The sequence below is a fragment of the Eurosta solidaginis genome, chromosome 1 (assembly GCF_040869045.1).
Source record: "Eurosta solidaginis isolate ZX-2024a chromosome 1, ASM4086904v1, whole genome shotgun sequence".
Classification (NCBI taxonomy): domain Eukaryota; kingdom Metazoa; phylum Arthropoda; class Insecta; order Diptera; family Tephritidae; genus Eurosta; species Eurosta solidaginis.
The window spans coordinates 70,477,252-70,498,172 of record NC_090319.1 but is presented as its reverse complement, the minus strand read 5'-3'; the positions used below and the strand labels follow the sequence as shown (position 1 = coordinate 70,498,172).

At 37.2% G+C, this 20,921-nt stretch overlaps 1 protein-coding gene across 9 annotated transcripts in view; it reads right to left on the bottom strand.

Annotated features, from left to right (window-relative positions):
- Positions 1 to 20,921, bottom strand: part of LpR1 (Lipophorin receptor 1) — a 1,438,611-nt gene that overhangs the window by 1,020,369 nt on the left and 397,321 nt on the right. The window lies entirely within an intron of this gene.

The following is a 20,921-nucleotide window of genomic DNA, read 5'->3' as shown; positions in this document are numbered from 1 at the left end:
TAGGACTCAACCCGATCTATACCTCCATACATACATAATTTGAATTTTATATATATAGATGCCACACATCATCACCTAGGTGTTGTACTGTGAGGACCAAATATAAGCCATTAATTTGGCCCACACAAAAACCACCGCCCCACAACACAGGATCAGTAACACGGACAATGCAACACAAAAAAACACTACATAAGAACACGATCAGCAACATAGCCGACACAACACGAAACAAAAACACTCCACAGCAACACCGGAAACATGGCAACGCAACGAACTAAGCTAACAACAAAAATTTTTGAATATAAAGATATTGCATGCGCGAACTTCGGTGGAAAGCAGCGGAGCGTAACAAAATTCTAGTAGGTCACTTTCACCACACCAAAAACTTTAACACAATTTTTAACATAATTTAAGCACAGAAATACACTGATTGGAGTTTTAGTGAGTAAAAGTTAAAATTCTGAACACATTAGCTGAATAAAAAGTGTACAAATAATTATTAAATAACAAATACAGAAAGTGGTAGTTTAACAAATTCTGCTGCGGTAAGTGGTGAATGTGACCTACTAGCTTGCCTCACACGATTTTTCGTCTATGCAATGTCTCTATATTATATCGTTTCTGCTAACAACATCAAGAGCGCTGGCTATAAAAAAGGCAACACAACAAGACAGCAGGCAGTCAGCACGCGGTTGCGACCGAAGCTCCAACTGAAGCGTTCTGGAAGGCATATCATTTTTAACCATTGCAAGCCAGTGCGATTCATAGGAGAAAGTCGTGGGCTGATAATTGTGGGTAAGCTGGTTTTATCCGCTCTACAACGCTTTAGGCCACGTTACGCAAGCATACGACATTGGCCGCAGCAGAGTTACGCAAACATACGACGTTATCCGCAGCAGAATTACGCAAACATACGACGTTGGTCGCAGCAGAGTCAGCGCTGTCGCCAGCCATACCACAGTTACACTTACGCAGACGCACCGACATAAGCCGCAGCAGAGACAGCGCAGTCCCTAACCGTAGCAGAAATACGCCGAGGCAAGGCGTTACTGAGATACATTTACGCATACCTAGGCAGGGGCCAGTAAGGCGCCGTAACGGAACGCTCCTAACGGGACACGAGTGACCGTTAGCCCACCACTAATCATATAGCGAGCATTAAATTAAGTGAAGAATACGAATACATTTTATATTTTAGTTTAAGGAGTTAATCAATAAAGTGAATTTTACATGAAAACGATTTGCAAGGTGCCCTAAAATACAAATTTATAGTAAACGAACCTTGGACACGGCGAGTATACCCCAGCAATTATTGAAGAAGTAGCGGGGCAAGGAAAAGCTTCGTTATAGTGCCTGTGGTGTAAAATGTGTTTTATATATATATTTTTTTTTGGAATGCATTTTTTTTCTTTAATTGAAAATAAGCATATGAAGTACTTTGTAAAACTTGAATATTTGTATTATAGCTGTCTACGTGTTAAATATTTGTCAAAATCCATAAAGATCCTATATGGGCTAAATTTTAAGACAATGCCCAAATCTCGTGATTGAACCCTTCAAATCCCAAAAATACGGGAAAGCCAAAACTCGCGAGAATCGTTGTCCATAACAAGTACACACGTGTTCATACAGAAATAAAAATTTACTTAGGTTTATATTTTCTTTTTCTGTTTAAGTATACTGTGTAAAACGCTCATTACGATAATAACTGTTGTTTTAACAACCAATTTTTATTACCGAAAGATTAACGATTATTTCTGTATCTGAATCTGAAATCTCTGTACACTGAAAGAAATGGAGCTAGTAAAATCGACAAATCGGTTCTGTTTTTCTTCACTTAACGGAGATTCGGTGAAATTGATCGAATTATGGTTAATTCGACCGAGTTCTTTGTCAAGCGAACAAATTAGTTTAGTCGTCGCTCTTAAGTTAACAAAATTCTGTAAAATTGACAGATTCCTAATAAATCTAGCTGATTTTTCTGTTAACACAACTGATCTCACTGGTCATTTCAACAGCGATCAACAGTCAATACATGAGCAAATTTCAAAGAGAATTTTGCGCTCACTGCGCTCTCTACTTTGTACTTATGACGATGGTACCACTTGTTAAAAAAAATACCAAAGTAAGAAAACCGCCAAATCGAAAAAACACACAACATCAGAAAGCCACAAAAACTAGTTTTTCAGTTATCAATACAAAACGAAAAACCCTTTTTTGAATTTACTCTGCAAAAAATTATGAGATACCGGGACACATATTTATCGGGTACAATTTTTCAACTTCTCTTCCAAGCGAAATGCAAAATTGCGCCCTCTTGTTGCAAAAGTTTTGTTTGAACGAACAGGATTTTTCCATTTCCATTTTGTTCAAGTTTTTACGAATTTTCACTCACGCGAACGAATTTAATAAGATAATAAAAACATCCTTTTTTAATGTTGGTGTTTCCGACAACATAAAAGTTTGAGTTGTTTTGGAATCGTCTCAACTTAAAATGTTACGAAAATTAAACTTGGTGAATTACATGTAAAGTTACTCCAGTGGTGAATTACCTTCCTGCGATTTGAGTCTTTACTTTTCTATAACTAACAAGTTCTCTATTTAAAATCTTATGTCAAACATTTATACTACAAATTTTGTTCCAAACAATCAAGTGTGGCAACTACATGCGAGAGAAGAAATTGAGAATGAGCTGAGCAGTAACTGAAATAATTAAGAATCAGTTTTCTGACTACTATTTTCATTTTTATTTGCAAAGCGAAGTTCAAAACTATAAATTAAATAAATTATAAAATATAAAATTTGGTGAAAGTGCGTTTAATAAAACAAAATAATAAAGTGTATAATGTTTAATGTGTGCCAGCATATTTGATGTAAGCCCAATTGAAGTTCGGTTAGTAAGTGTGTACATATGTATGTACATGTAGCAAGCATGTGTTTTATGTACATGTAGCAAGCATGTGTTTTATGTATTCACATATTTACATATGTATGTATACGTTCACCGTGGTGTGATCGTAGCGTGCTCCGACTGCCACATCGTATGTCCTGGTTTCGCACCACGGGCAAAGCAACATCAAAATTTTAGAAATAAGGTTTTTCAATTAGAAGAAAATTTTTCTAAGCGGGGTCGCCCCTCGGCAGTGTTTGGCAAGCGCTCCGAGTGTATTTCTGTCATGAAAAGCTCTCAGTGAAAACTCGTCTGCCTTGCAGATGCCGCTCGGAGTCGGCATAAAACATGTAGGTCCCGTCCGGCCTATTTGTAAGGAAAATCAAGAGGAGCACGACGAAATTTGGAAGAGAATCACGGCCTTAGATCTCTTCCGAGGTTATCGCGCCTTACATTTATTTATTTATGTATATGGCAACATAGGTACTTTCGTACAAAGCTGTCGCAACAACTTTTTTTTGTTAATTTGGCTACTAAAACGGTCAATTACGAATCATCGATTTGTGCGCAGTTGATTCAACAACTTGTTTCGATGGATAAAAATTAACAGACATTTCGGTTGAATTGACTCGTATTTCGGTTGACTTTACCATTTTTTTCTACCAGTGTATGTACGTATAAATATTTATACTATTGTTGCTGTTGACGACCTGTTGATTTAGATATTATTTATGATTTGCCGGCTTTAGGTCGATACCTGTGATTAAGACACTGGTTTTTTATTCTTTTGTTTCCGATATATTTCGGTTACACTTCGGTAACCGTCTTCAAGGAACTACATTAATTGTGTCTTCCGTACACCGTAACGTGGAGTTTTCCACGTTAACCCCAAATACGAAAAATAAGTATAGCACACGCGTGCCAATTGATAGGTCTGGTCTAGCTAGGCATGTGGGAATGATTATAAATATCGATTTAAAAAATTTAATCGAATGTGTGTATGTATGAAGTAAAGGGAAAATAAAAATTGGTCTAGCCAATAACTGATAATCTTAAGTGTTGCCTAAAATACAATCAAGTTAGAAAGGCTATAAAAACTTGGTTACTGTTTTTTTATAATAGGAAAACAAATAAATAACAAATAATACCAATAAACTGATATAGCATATATGTTCAATGACCCTTAAGGAGGAATCACTTATTTTAACAAACACCATCACGCGCGTTCATATATGAAAGCAAATCCGTTAAGCCAAGCAATGGGTTAGCTCATAAGTTTAAGAACAATAAAAAGAAAAAAAAAGATGATAAAAAAATTTAAGGACCGCTTTTATATAAATGGACCAAAAAATAGAAGGCAATTTTTCCTTTAATACAGACATAGTCTTGTTGAATTTTGACTAAAAAACTTTTGTACGAGTTGGGCCTTCAACGAGGTGGAATTCTACAACGCCTGCAACAATCAGGAAGCTAGCCATAAAGGTATGGCCTAATCTTCTAAATAGTTCGACTTGTGCGTTACGTAACTCAAATTTTTTGATCAAACATTGCACTGTCACCGCGTTTTAAACCATATTTCAGGTTTCAAGTCTCTAGATATCAAGAAAATTATTTAAAAGTCGATTGCAAGATTCCCAATTTAATACTAGTTTTCTCAATATCTCGATCCATGCGCCACTTAGCGGATTTTTTTTGATAAAATATTGCATTGTCTTCGGGTTCTGACTTACGACCCAAGTTTCATGTCTCTAGCTCATCGGGAAGTTACTCGACAGTTATTATTACAGTTATCGATCGCAAGATTTCCCCCGGTTTTAAAGGATTTGCAGTTATCTTGACTACCGCGCCAACTAGCGGAACTTTGTTTTCTATATGTTGTATTGTCACCAGACCTCTAACTAAGTGCCAAGTTTCAAGTCTCTAGGTAATCGGGAAGTTATATAAAAATGGATTGAAAGATTCCCAAATTAAAATTTGTTTTCTTACTATCTCGATACGCATGCTACCCAGCGAATTTTTTTTTTTGATCAAATGTTGCATTGTCATCGGGTTCTGACCCACGGCCCAAGTTTCAAGTCTCTAGCTCACCGGCAAGTTACTCAAAAATCGATCGCAAGATTCCACTCCTTTTTTGTAGGATATGTAGTTATCTCAATTAGCACGCCACCTAGTGGAAATTTGTTTTCTATAAATTGTATTATCACCGGTTCTCGAACTATGTGCTAAGTTACAAGTCTCTAGGTAACCGGAAAGTTAGTTAAAAATGGACTGAAAGATTCCCAAATTAAAATTAACTTTCCTAATCTCTCGACCCATGCGCCACCAAGCGGAATTTTTTTGATAAAATATAGCATTGTCACCGGGTTCTGACTTACGGCTCAAGTTTGATATCTCCAGCTCAACGGGAACATACTCAACAATCGATCGCAAGATTCCCTGCTTTTTTCAGGGATTTTCAGGGATTTCCCGTTATCTCGATTCGTCTGCCACCTGGTGCCATTTTGTTTTCCACGAATTGTAGTGCCATCGATTCGCAAACTATGTGCTAAGTTTCAAGTCTCTGGATCACCGAGAAGTTAGTTAAAAGTATATCGCAAAATTTCCATTTTAAAATTAATTTTCTGTATATCTCGATCTCTGCGACCTGGCGGATTTTTTTCACTTGCGTTGTAATGTCTCTCAAATCTGAACTATGTTCTAAGTATCAAGTGTCTAGCTCAACGGGAAGTTACCGAAAAATACTTTACCGTGGGTCAAAAATTCGTATGGAAATGAGGGGACAAACATGAAAGCGACTTAATATAAAGGTAAAAAAAAGGTTAACAATGAAAAACTGAGGAACCCTTAAATCGGGTGAAGCGGAAAATAATATACTTGGCTGTGCAACGTGGTATATATTTTGCATCTTTAACGAACGGATGAGTTAATTACACATACACATGAACATCATATCGAATGATTAGTGGAATAACACCCTATCTCGGCTGCCGTTTCGAAAAGGGCCTAACATCAGAACTAGTTTCAAAAACGTCTAACCCCAGAATTTGTTTCAAAAACATTCCATCTGTGTTTAAATCTTAATATGTATAAATTTCGTGTCTCATTGTATTTCCGCTATGGACCCCTAAACTATATCACCGAGTTTGATCAAACTTGAAACATGGAGCAGGACCCACTGGGACTGGGACTGAGACTGGGAACAAGGGATAGAGAAGAGTAAGAAGAACTAGGGAGAAAAGAAAAGAGGGAAGAAGAAAGAGATAGACTTGGACGGAGATAGAGAGATAGGTATAGATGGAGCAGAAAAGAAGTTAGGGAAAAGACGGAAAAGGACAAAGAGACGCAGAAAACGAAAGAGGTAGGGGGAAGAGTGAATAAAAAGATAAGGAAAATGGGAACTGAGGGTAAGAGAGATTAAGACGTAAAAACTGTATAAAAGTTATGCAGATAGACCAAATTTGGAACAGAACAACGTCTGCCGTTTCTGCTAGCATATGAATATATTTTCGGATTAGCTAGGGTCTTTTTGAAACAAATTCTGGGATAGGGCGTTTTTGAAACATTAGCCGAGATAGGGGATAGGATATTCCACTCATCAGTCGATAAAACTAGAGCAGTTTTTCTAATTGCGGCAACTGATTTTGTATTAAAGTTTCTCTTGATTCAATTTTAATAGACTTACTTTAGCATAATCTTCTACGTGCTGGTAAGGGGTTAAGAATATGCTCAGTGTAAGTGTACCGGTCTTAATAGGCGCCAAAAATTATATGGTTACCCAATCCAGAGTGGTGTATTACTTGGAACGAACCAATATTTATGCTGTGTATGATTTGTGCAACCTTATCACGGTCGTTATTGAAACCTGTAGCGCGTGGAGCAGTATCATAAATATTTGTATACAGGTACCAGCTCCTGTCCGTGGGATGGGACCCTTAGTGGGAGATTCGAGGAGGCTGTGCTATCATTTCGAATGCGAGGGGAGCGAAATTTTGGAGAAGTTGATAATAAAGCGTACTCTTCTCTACTTAAGTTAACAACACAGCACACTCTTCGGAGTAATGCGGTCTATTTTCCGCTGAAATTGACAATGAAACTTTCTATTCGGAGTATTGCGATTTCTTCATTGGAACGTTGAAAATAAAGTATATTCTTTGCAGCAATGTGGTTTTTTTGTTGGAAAGTTGACATTAGCTTCAGAGAACACATCAGATACTAGAACAAAAAAAACATCGAATCCAATCATCATACCGGTCGCTAATATATGGTCGAAAATTAATGTTCCCCAGCAAACATCAATAAAACAGCCAAAGGTATTGACATACAACCAAACGGCCGACATCCGAACTAACTATCAGTAAAAACACCCTCGGTTCTGAACTAACACACTACACAAACACATGCATATCCACAAACATTCATTTTGACGAAACCTTGTAATGTACCTACTGTAATGTGCCCTTAGAATCAGTTCCGCTTTTACTATACTGAATTGTTCAATACATATTTACACACACGCAAGCCTCACACGTCACGATATATTAATATCAAATTGCTAAGAATGCACTTATGCATTGACTGCACATATTTGTTTATATCGGTCAGTTGGTCACGGTGACTTATACACTTTGGCCATATACACACATATGTCTCAAGTACCGAAATAAGGTCACTCCAATATGCCGACTTTAAAAAATAAAAAATAAATGTAAGGCGCGATAACCTCCGAAGAGATCTAAGGCCGAGCTTCTCTTCCAATTTGCGTCGTGCTCCTCTTGGTTTTCCCTACAAATTGGCCGGACGGGACCTACATGTTTTATGCCGACTCCGAACGGCATCTGCAAGGCAGATGAGTTTTCACTGAGAACTTTTCATGGCAGAAATACACCCGGAGCGTTTGCCAAATACTGCCGAGGGGCGACCCCGCTTAGAAAAATATTCTTCTAATTTAAAAACCTTATTTCTAAAATTTTGATGCTGCTTCGCCGGGGGTGCGAACCCAGGGCATACGGTGTGGTAGGCGAAGCACGCTACCATCACACCACGGTGGCCGCCGACTTTACATACAGGAAATATGTACATTCTCGTTCGTAAGTATTAGTGTAAATAGATATAAGTAGAATAAGAATAATTTGTATAAAAGGGAAACATTTTCTAAATAAATTAAATTCTGAAGAGAATTCTGAAAATTCACTTTGGTTGATTAAAAGAACTAACACCGTTTTTCATTTTAACTGGTTGTTCGTTTTACACTACGAACTATAAATACAAGACAAACGACAAGAGGAGATCAGAACGAAAATTGACACTGATGATGGCACAATGCCGAAACCGCTTTGTATCGAAACCAAAATTTGACTAGGGATGACGAAAAGTCTTTCCAATATACACCATTCTCTTCGGAGTAACCCGGTATCTTGATCTTTCAAAGTTGAATATAATAAGCATTAGCCGGAGTTGAAACTTTGACAATAAAGCATTCTTTTCGGAGTAATGTTGTCTCTATCTTTCGAAGTAATGCGGTTTCTTCATCTTTCGGAGTTGAAAATAAAGCAGAGTGATGCGGTCGCTTTATCTTTCGAAGTTTAAAATAGTAATCATTCTCTTCGGAGTAATGGGTATCTTTATCTTTCGGAGTTTAAAGTAAAAAGCATTATCTTCGAAGTAATACGGTCTCTTTATCTTTCAAAGATTAAAATAAAAGGCATCCTCTTTGAAGTAATGCGGTCTCCTTATCTTTCGGAATTGACAATACAGCATTCTCTTCGGAGTCATGCGGTCTCTTTATCTTTCGGAGTTGATAATAAAGCATTCTTTTGGTAGTGATGCGGTGTCTTTGTCTTTCAGATTTGACAAAACATGTGGTCTCTTTATCTTTCGGAGTTGACAATAAAGCATTCTCTTCGGAGTCATGCGGTCTCTTTATCTTTCGGAGTTGACAAAGAAGTATTCTCTTTGGAATAATGTGGTCTCTGTATCTTTCGGAGTTGACAATAAAGCATTATCTTCGAAGTCATGCGGTCTCTTTATCTTTCGGATTTGACAAAAAAGCATTCTCATTGGAGAAATGTGGTCTCTTTATATTTCGGAGTTGACAAAAAAGCATTATCTTTGGAGTAATGTGGTATCTTTATCTTTCGGTTAATTGTGTTGCAGGTTATCCAGAAAGGGTTGCTCACAGCCCTTAATTGTGGAATTTTTTCATGTATCTAATGGTGTCTCAAGGTTAAGATCATGATGCAGCGAATTGTTTATGCTTACATTAGGATGGTATTGGAACTCACGGTGGAGTTGCCGTGCAACAGATGCCATTATCCATAAAATGAAAAGGAGTTTTGACAGTCTTTAAATCTCATCAAGGTAAGACCTTGTGATTGTTTACTCTATTACAAACTTATTTAGTACCAACGATCAGCGTGTTTGGCAGGGAACATGGAGCTGTTTTGTTGAGCCTTTGATCACGTAACACCGGGAGGTCAATTTAGCAAAATCCGCCTTTACAACGTTAAAGCTTCTTTTCTTCTTCCATTAAGATTTAATTATGAAAACATATTTTCCCCCTCATTAAATTGCAATAAAAGCACTTTCCAAAAAAATCATACTTTAGCGATAAGTAAGTGCAAGCAACAGAAATAAGTTATAAATTAAATTTACTTGAAAGCAACTGTCAACCTAAGAACAATTTATGACATTAAATACACAAAGCAATATTTTTAGAATTTTTATTAAACTAGAATTTACGTGTTTAGCCAGAGGCTAAGTGACAATAACAATTTTGTTGATTACTTATGCAGTAGTAAAATGCGTTTTAAGTGTCTTCTTTATAACAAACATTAAGAAAATATTTTAAGGGAAAAACATTTTGCACCTTAACGATATATATATATATATACATAAAACTGTCAAACTACTTTTATACGATTTTATTTAGCTTGACCCTTTTTAGCGTTGTTTACGAATTTTGTTATTTAAAATTAAATAACTTCCCGATAAGATACAAGCTTGAAACTTGGTATATAGTTCAGAACCCGATGACAATGCAATAAAAAGAAAAAGTCCGCTGGGTGGCGCATGGATTGGGATATTCAAAAAAATCGTATTCCTGGTCCCATTAGGCTGATATTTGGAACACATATTACATACATGAATGGAAAGCGACCCATGCACAAAATCGCCGCCAGGTGGCGCAAGTATCGAGATGTTCAAAAATATCGTATTTGTGGTCCAATTTGGCTCATTTTTGGAACACATATTGCATACATGAATAGAAATTTTTAACTGTATTTAATTATAATTAAGTACAGATAATAACTAGCGGCAGTGGCTAAATAACTAGCTACAGCACAGGGTGTACCGAAAAGTGGAGACACAACCCTCTGTTGTATGGCTGTGTATAACATATAGCTGAATCAGTTGCGATGAATTGTGGACACGCAACATTTTAAGAGGTGATACATGAAATTAGTGTAGAGGTGAAACATAGACACATATTTCAGTTACATTGATTATAATGCGTATTGAAATTTAGTAGTACTAATTTTATGCGCCGTTTGTGTTTAAAGTTTGACGCTTAGCAGTCCATATACAGTTTAAGCGTAAACGTCTATAGGTGTAAAAAAAAACACAGCTAATATTGATATAATAGTGAACAGCGGAAGTACTGCTTATAACAGCAATGCTATAAACCCAATGTTACTAAGCTTATAACACTGGACCACGAATTTCAACTTTTTCTCTTTACCAGAAACGCCGTTATGAAATTGGTATGTAAAACCACCCCCTGATTTCGAAAATCGAGTTCATTTTTGATTCTATGGTACCGTTTTTGAGATATTTGCAATTTACCGTTATTCGAAAAAACCAAAAAGATGGCTCCCTTTAATTACGTATATCTCACGAAGGTGTTAAGCAGTTGCAAAATGAAACACAGAACCGGAAAGACGATAAAATTTGCTATAAATGCATCATACATTGTTTTTCGCTCAACCATATAGTTTTCGAGATATTAGCTTATCATTTCATATCTTTGTTTTTTTTTATGAAAAAATATGAAAAAAATTACACTTTGCGAGGGCAGCATTCCAAAACCACAACCTTTTTTCCAAATATTTTTTATTTACGTAAAGCTTTGTTTAATTAGAAAAAAGAGAAGCTATAATCGAAGAAAATCGATGCAAAACTGCGTAAGTTATAAGCGATCAAATAAAAATACCCAGGTTGCGCAATTTCAACGTATACCTCAAAACGTATGTATGGTATAAAGAAGAGTGAAATATCTAGCTATGCTCTTTTTCTATTTAGTTAAAAGTTCAATTTATGAATGAAAATACCCATATTTTTAACTTTTTTTTTTAAATTTATTTATGTTTGTACTATATTCTAACAATCTTTATCTTAGTTTTATTTTATTATGTAGTCGAAATAATTATGTGTTCGACTTTGACGCTTATTCAGTTTAGGATCGGTTTCTCTTATGAGAAACCAGCAGTAATCACCCATCATTGCGACGTCCCAGAATCCTTGATATCGATTTTCAATTAATTTCATTTGCTGATGAAACCTTTCGCCATGTTCGTCACTTTCGTCGCCAAGATTTGCCGGAAAAAAGCTCAAATGTGAGTGCAGAAAGTGAATTTTTAACGACATATTTACGCCTGGAAAGAAAATATTAGTTAGGTAAACAAGTTATAGAATTTTGGGAAATTAATTTTAATAGGCCTTTAATATTTACCCATTTTCGCATAATTATTGATTAAGTCATTCACTATCTGCTCGTAGTTAGGGCTTTTGTGTCTACCGAGAAAAGAAGCAACGACATTTTCAAAGGATTCCCACGCTGCTGCCTCAACTGATGAGAGTAGTCCTTTGAATTGATTATTGTTGATCAACTTTTTTATTTGTGGTCCGACAAAAATACCTTCCTTTATCTTGGCTTGAGAAATATCTGGAAAAATTGTTTTCAAATAGTCGAATGCTTCGCCTTCTTTGTCCAAAGCCTTAACAAAGTTTTTAATGAGACCGAGCTTGATGTGTAAGGGTGGAAGTATGATTTTCTCTTTCTTGACAAGAGGGGTGTATTTGATGTTATCCACACCAACGGTAAACTCGACACTTTCCGGCCAATCCTTTCTGACGTAGTGGTCCTTACGAGCTCGGCTATCCCACTTGCAGAGGAAGCAGCAGTGCTTGGTGTAGCCACTTTGTAGACCGCATGGCATTGCAACGACTTTGAGATCAGAACATATTTTCCAATCATGCTCTTCATATTTGATAAATTTGGGTAGTTTTTGCATTTCCTCGTAGGATTCCTTTGTATTTACTGCATGTGCGATTGGGATAGAAGGCTTTTTGTTACCAATATGCAATAATACAGCCTTCAAACTCAGTTTATTGCTGTCTATGAACAATCGCCACTCTTTTGAATCATATATTTGACCAAACTCTTTGAATAAACCAGGAATGTCGTTGCAGTAGCATACACTGTCTTTCTTGGTAAAGTGTTTGGAAAATGGTTCGTGACGAGTTCTACAATATATCACCTTAACATCGGATGACACAAATTTAAATTGTTGCATACGAGAATTGTGTATCTCGGCCTTTTCCTTGGATAGTTCCAAATCTCTTATCAAATCATTAAGTTGTGCTTGTGACAGAACGTTTCTCTCGTTTCCATGCGAAATTCAGTACAACTTGATTCCCCGCACTCAAATATTACTGTTGACAATGGAACTGGATCCGCAACTGCCATTGAATGTAGTACTGGTAATGTCACTGTAGGTACGCTGGCATAGGTTACTCTTCTTGATCTTCCAACGCCAAGTACTTTTGTTTGACAAATATAATACTCTATTGAATGGCAAGTAGGTTCTCTCCATATCATTGGTGTATCAAATTTTATTTGTCGTCCTGATTCCGACTGAATCAATTCTACTCGGCACGATGTACACAAAGTGTTCGGTGTCCATGGTTTTTCAGCATTTTTAGGCTCAATGCCAAAATACTTGGAGTATAAAGTTTTGATATGATCTGAGAACACTCGTCTTCGCCTTATGATAGTATATTGGCCACACATGAAACAGAACATATCTGGATCGTTATTACACTCAAATTCTCGCGTCCTTTTACTCATTTTATTTTTTTTTTAATAAATCACGGTTTTGTAATTTGACTTATGAACTGAACTATCTCCGGCGAGCCTTACAGATGTTATGAAGTTTAAAGGCGCATTAACTCATATTTATACTCGGAACAAGAATAAAATTGAAAAAATTTAATCTTACCTAGACAGAAAGGTTCCTTTTTATACGAAGTCGGGAAAAGAAAATACTACCTGCTTTAGATGTAGGCTTTAAAAATTTTCTGTGTCTAATAATTTTGAAAATCTACCTGCATACTTACCCATAAGTGACGGAAATACATGTTTATAACTACATGCCTACAGCAGGTTTCGAACCCAACCACTCTTCCTTTCGATGCAACCACTCTACCTACCATAAAACAATTCGAGTATTAAAAGTACTATTTGATTTATTTAAGGAAAAAGTATTATCATTGCTATGGTGTTATTCGTTTATCCGGATAATATCCCATTTGCACTTTATACCTTTTATATATGTATGTATACATACATTGAAGTTGCGCAACCTGGGTATTTTTATTTGATCGCTTATAACTTACGTAGTTTTACATCGATTTTCTTCAGTGATAGCTTATCTTTTTTCTAATTGAACGGAGCTTTATGTAAAGAAAAAATTTCTGAAAAAAAAGTTGTGGTTTTGGAATGCTGCCCTCGCAAAAAGTAATTTTTTTCATATTTTTTCATAAAAAAAAAAATTGCTTAACACCTTCATGAGATATACGTAATTAAAGGGAGCCATATTTTTGGTTTTTTCGAATAACGGTAAATGCAAATATCTCAAAAACGGTACCATAGAATCAAAAATGAACTCGATTTTTGAAATCAGGGGGTGGTTTTACATACGAATTTCATAACGGCGTCTCTGGTAAATTTTGGCCGTCGACCAGTGTAATTATTCCACACAATTAGGATTAAAAAAGCATCAAATTTCTGCATCAAATTTTTATTGCTAGTCAACCGCTCATATCTTTATAAATGATATTTTCATATATGTATGCATAAGTAAGACCAACTGAACCTTAACAAGGTTAGCTACTCCTCACGTTTTTAGAAATTTCACGCGCCCAACGCATTTATTTACTTTTCTAATCAACGCCCTACATTGGTGAGGAGTGTGATGACTAGTACCTAGGACCGACCTAATTATTTTCTAGCTTTTAGTATTATTATTACTTCATGTAAGTATTTTTTCCAATAAAACCGTTTAACATAAAATTTTTTTTTAATTATCTTATTAAAGGTAACAAGTAAGGAAGGTTAAGTTCGGGTGTAACCGAACATTACATACTCAGTTGAGAGCTATGGTGACAACATAAGGGAAAATAACCATGTAGGAAAATGAACCGAGGGAAAACCTGGAATATGTTTGTACGACATGTGTATCAAATGAAAGGCATTAAAGAGTATTTTATAAGGGAGTGGGCATAGTTCTATAGGTGGACGCCATTTAGGGATATAGCCATAAAGGTGGATCAGGGTTGACTCTAGAATGCGTTTGTACGATATGGGTATCAAATGAAAGGTGTTAATGAGTATTTTAAAAGGGAGTGGGCCTTAGTTCTATAGGTGGATGCCGTTTCGAAATATCGCCAAAAAGGTGGACCAGGGGTGACTCTAGAATGTGTTTGTACGATATGGGTATCAAATTAAAGGTATTAATGAGGGTTTTAAAAGGGAGTGGTGGTTGTGGTATAGGTGGTCGCCTTTTCGAGATATCGCCATAAAGGTGGACCAGGGGTGACTCTAGAATGCGTTTGTACGATATGGGTATCAAATAAAAGGTGTTAATGAGTACTTTAAAATGGAGTAATCCTTAGTTCCATAGGTGGACGCCGTTTCGAGATATCGCCACAAAGGTGGACCAGGGGTGACTCTAGAATGTGTTTGTACGATATGGGTATCAAATGAAAGGTATTAATGAGGGTTTTAAAAGGGAGTGTTGGTTGTTGTATAGGTGGTCGCCTTTTCGAGATATCGCAATAAAGGTGGACCAGGGGTGACTCTAGAATGCGTTTGTACGATATGGGTATCAAATGAAAGGTGTTTATGAGTACTTTAAAAGGGAGTAATCCTTAGTTCCATAGGTGGACGCCGTTTCGAGATATCGCTATAAAGGTGGACCAGGGGTGACCCTAGAATTTGTTTGTACGATATGGGTATCAAATGAAAGGTGTTAATGAGTATTTTAAAAGGGAGTGGGCCTTAGTTCTATAGGTGGTTGCCGTTTCGAAATATCGCCAAAAAGGTGGACCAGGGGTGACTCTAGAATGTGTTTGTACGATATGGGTATCAAATTAAAGGTATTAATGAGGGTTTTAAAAGGGAGTGTTGGTTGTTGTATAGGTGGTCGCCTTTTCGAGATATCGCAATAAAGGTGGACCAGGGGTGACTCTAGAATGCGTTTGTACGATATGGGTATCAAATGAAAGGTGTTTATGAGTATTTTAAAAGGGAGTAATCCTTAGTTCCATAGGTGGACGCCGTTTCGAGATATCGCCATAAAGGTGGACCAGGGGTGACCCTAGTTTTTGTTTGTACAATATGGGTATCAAAAGAAAGGTGTTAATGAGTATTTTAAAAGGGAGTGGCCTTCGTTCTATAGGTGTTCGCCTTTTCGAGATATCGCCATAAAGGTGGACCAGGGGTGACTTTAGAATATGTTTGTACGATATGGGTATCAAATGAAAGGTTTTAATGATTATTTTAAAAGGGCGTGGGACTTAGTTCTATAGGTGGACGCCTTTTCGAGATATCGCCATAAAGGTGGACCAGGGGTAACTCTAGAATAAGTTTGTACGATATGGGTATCAAATTAAAGGTATTATTGAGAGTTTTAAAAGTGAGTGGTGGTAGTTGTATATGTGAAGGCATTTTGCAGATATCGACCAAAATGTGGACCAGGGTGACCCAGAACATCATCTTGCCAAGATTTTAAGGGTTTTTTATTTCGCCCTGCAGAACTTTTTTAATTTTCTTCTACTTAATATGGTAGGTGTCACAACCATTTTATAAAGTTTTTTCTAAAGTTATATTTCGCGTCAATAAAACAATCCAATTACCTTACCATGTTTCATTCCTTTTTTCGTATTTGGTATAAAATTATGGCATTTTTTTCATTTTTCGTAATTTTCGATATCGAAAAAGTGGGCGTGGTCATAGTCGGATTTCGTTCATTTTTCATACCAAGATAAAGTGAGTTCAAGTAAGCACGTGAACTAAGTTCATTAAAGATATGCCGATTTTTGCTCAAGTTATCGTGTTAACGGCCATGCGAAAGGACAGACGGACGACTGTGTATAAAAACTGGGCGTGGCATCAACCGATTTCGCCCATTTTCACAGAAAACAGTTAACGTTATAAAATCTATGCCCATACCAAATTTCAAAAGGATTGGTTAGTTTTTGTTCGAATTATGGCGTTAAAAGTATCCTAGACAAATTAAATGAAAAAGGGCGGAGCCACACCCATTTTGAAATTTTCTTTTATTTTTGTATTTTGTTGCACCATATCATTACTGGAGTTGAATGTTGACATAATTTACTTATATACTGTAAAGATATTAAATTTTTTGTTAAAATTTTACTTTAAAAAAAATTTTTTTTTAAAAGTAGGCGTGGTCCTTCTCCGATTTTGCTAATTTTTATTGAGCGCACATATAGTAATAGCAGTAACGTTCCTGCCAAAGTTCATCATGATATCTTCAACGACTGCCAAATTACAGCTTGCAAAACTTCTAAATTACCTTCTTTTAAAAGTGGGCGGTGCCACGCCCATTGTCCAAAATTTTACTAATTTTCTATTCTGCGTCATAAGTTCAACTCATCTACCAAGTTTCGTCGCTTTATCTGTCTTTTGTAATGAATTATCGCACTTTTTCGGTTTTTCGAAATTTTCGATATCGAAAAAGTGGGCGTGGTTATACTCCGATATCGTTCATTTTAAATAGCGATCTGAGATGAGTGCTCAGGAATCCACATACCAAATTTCATCAAGATACCTCAAAATTTACTCAAGTTATCGTGTTAACGGACGGACGGACGGACGGACGGACATGGCTCAATCAAATTTTTTTTTCGATCCTGATTATTTTGATATATGGAAGTCTATATCTATCTCGATTCCTTTATATATGTACAACCAACCGTTATCCAATCAAACTTAATATACTCTGTGAACTCTGCTCAACTGAGTATAAAAATACTTATGTCTTTATTTCGATAGAACATTTATTTCAAAAATATTGTAATTAAAAAATAGGATAACAACACCTGGTACTAAATGCGCCTTGTTCGAACTTCAAAAGTTGAAGAATCTGCTACTTTTCTGATATGGGTAATTTTTTAGACCGGGTGCGTTTTTAGAACCGGGTACTTTTTCGAATACGAGGGCTTTTCGAATGCGGATGCTATTTCAGAACCGAGTACTTTTTCAGGACCACAACTTTTTTCTGATCCGGGAACTTTGCCGAGTTCTTTTACTTTACTCGGTATACTTTTTAGATTCGGTAACTTTTTCCAAGCAGGTATTTCCTCAGAAAGATGTGTTATTTTAGAACTAATTCCTTTTTAAAACCCGGTAATTTTTTAACCGGTTTTTTTTATTCCCATTCTTCCTATTTTAGGAACCGGGTTATCTATTCGGCCAACGAACGCATTCAAAATAATGAGATATACTAACAATAATAAGCAGAAAAATCATAGTCCAAATGAATGTGACATATTCACAAACATACAAGTAAATCTAATATAGTTAACGTCTTAAAAAATGGTCTTCGATCAACGAACTGGCCCAGATATATAACAACACCTTATAGTTAATAGACTTTTGTTGAAACAAAATTTCCAAGTTGCTTGGACTCGGATTTATTTCTAAACGACCTAATTACCAAAGAGACTCAGAGTTATACAAAAAACTGTTCCCCGAGGAGAAAAACAATCGAAATGAACTCCTGAAACAGTTACTCTACAATTCCGAAACACTTTCCAAATGATCTCTGAACAATTTACTCAATAATGAAACAAATTTGAAAACATACCTAATAGGTTACGCATAGTCCAGCAATTACGAATTGATCTATAAATGATCAAACAATGATCAAAAAACCATCCCAAAGCTGTACTGGAAGATTCCATATATGATCCTGAAAACAGGTCCAAACCGATCGCTTATGAGTCTGATGATAATCCGTAACAGTTCAGAAACTGTCCTTAAATAATCTTTAAGAAAGCTCTTAAATAATTCCGAAATGGTTTCGATCACAATCTGGATATATTCTTGAAGACAGAAGAAGTAATCTTGAAAGAGCGCAGATACTATTGTCTCCGAAAGAACTCCATAATTCGAACAAAGGTGAGTCCTAAAACACCGGAAACATTTCTTTAATAGTTCAAAAATTATTTCGAACAATAATCGAAACCATTCCTATACAGATGCGAAATAGTAACGATATGTTTCGAAAATAATAACAAAATCATATATGTAATACTCCTATATTGCTAATAGAAAATGCTCGCAATGTGTTTTGAAATCGAAATCAAAACGAGACAGCCTATAAAATTTTTATGATTGTAGCAGCATAAGTGTGACAAGAAAAAATTTCAATTTAGGTACATTCGATTATTGAATACAAAAACAAAAACGTTTAAACAGCAATATATCGGCACTCTGATGTTTGGGAATGTACCTAGCCTTTTGTAGCAATATAGGAGTTCCACAACACAACATGCGTACACCAAAGGCAAGTCGGTAGACACCGGATTGCATAGGAAAAGCCCTGGAATATAAGGAATATGCTCTAGAAGTCTTTTTAGACATTGACGGGGCTTTTAATATTGTTTCTAAATGGGCGATTATGGATGGCCTTAATTACATTAAAGTACATCCAGCCTTAACCAGATGGATCGGCTGCATGTTAAATTGCAGGAAGATTACATCACAATGGGTATTGTATGAGGCCACGAAATCAGTGGACAGGGGAACGCCGCAGGGAGGGGTACTATCACCTCTACTGTGGACGCTGGTCATTAATCAACTGCTCAGACGATTTGAGGAGGGGCCCGTAAAACTTACGGCTTATGCGGATGTCGTTGCAATTGTCATAAGTGGAAAGTGCCTTCCAACGATTAGCCTTTTGATGGATTGGGCGCTTCGGGATATTCATACCTGGGCATCAAATGTCGGGTTGAAAGCCAACGCGGATAAGACGGATATGGTCTTGTTTACAAAGAGGTACAAGGTCCCAAATTGTATGAGGCCTAAGGTAGGAGGGGTGACCCTACAGGAGAAACCATGCACAAAATATCTAGGAATCATCCTAGACAGTAAGCTGTCGTGTAAGTAAGCTGTCACCTAACCTAACCTAAGCTGTCATGGAAGCTCAACGAGGAGGAGAGGGTGAAGTAGGCTTCAACGGCAATTTATGCATGTAAAAGAATGCTGGGGCGTACGTGGGGCTTATCGCCCTCTCCTTCTCATTGGGTTTTTACAGCGATTGTAAGCCCTATCCTATACTATGGAGTTCTTGTTTGGTGGAAAGCCACACAAAAAGCAACCTACCTCAAAAAATTAGAGGGATATGCAGACTATCAAAGCTGAGCATTACGGGAGCCCTGAAAACAACCCCGACAGCTGCACTGTATGCCATTCTGCACATTCCACCTGTAGACCTGGTAGCAAAGAACATAGCATTAACAACTGCAACCAGGCTCGGTGCCTCGGGGCAGCTTGAGCTCCGACCATACGGCCATAGTAGTATAGCGTCATCAATCACAAGACGAACAGGCTACCTGATTCCCTATCTGCCCTTCGAGGGCGATCTTAAGGCCACAATAGAGGTGGACGGTTGGCGCAAGGGTGCTCAAATGGCGGACGAGGCGATACATGTGTACACAGATGGTTCCAAAGAAGCGAAAGGAGTAGGGTCTGCGGTATACTGTGCTGATCCGGAAATAAACAGATCCTACAGGCTTCCGGAATACTGTAGCGTTTTCCAAGCGGAAATAGTAGCCGTAATCAAAGCAGTAGAAACCCTGGAAGAAGATAGCTCAAGCTGCAATCGTGTTGACTTTTATATTGACAGTCAAGCAGCACTTAAGGCAATAATCTCGCATAGCACAGCATCTAAATGCGTGTTAGAGTGTAAGCAGTCCATGGAGGGAATCGGGACAGGGAGAAGCATACATCTATATTGGGTCCCAGGGCATATGGGAATGAAAATGCGGATGAACTAGCAAAAAAGGGCGCATCCCTTAAAGCTTGCTCCGTAGACGTCCCAATTAGACTGGGCGAAATTAAACGAAGGCGAGAGGTGCACATGATCGACCAAGCAGGAAAGGCGTGGGTTCAGGCGCGGGGCTGTGAAGTGTCGAAAATTATGTGCAGGCTTACAACCTTAGACTAACAAAGTTGCTTCTATCATTAAAAAGAGAGAACTGCAGACTCATGACGGGTATTCTGGCTGAACACTGCCTTCCGGCGTCACATGCCTTTAAATTAGGCTTGGTCAGTGATAGCAGATGTAGGAAGTGCGGGCTGGAGAGTGAAACCATCGAGCAAGTTCTGTGCTCTTGCCCTGCGCTTGCTAGGCTAAGACTCCAGCTATTAGGAGTGATACAGCTGTCAGATCTAGAAGCTGCAAGTGGCTTAAATCCTAGGAAGCTTCTAGTATTTGTAAAGAGGTTGGAGTTATTTTATACCATAGGTCCTGGTTTTTGAGTTTGGTCATTAAAACAAACTTCTGGTAACACTACGGACTTCTTCAGTCTATGTGAAGTCCTCATGGACCGGCCAGTTCAACCTAACCTAAACTAATATTCGAAACAATCGCTTGACCCAGTTGCCACTGCGCTGGCAGTCACTGTACCAGCTGATACACTCGTTCACAACTTATACCCCAAT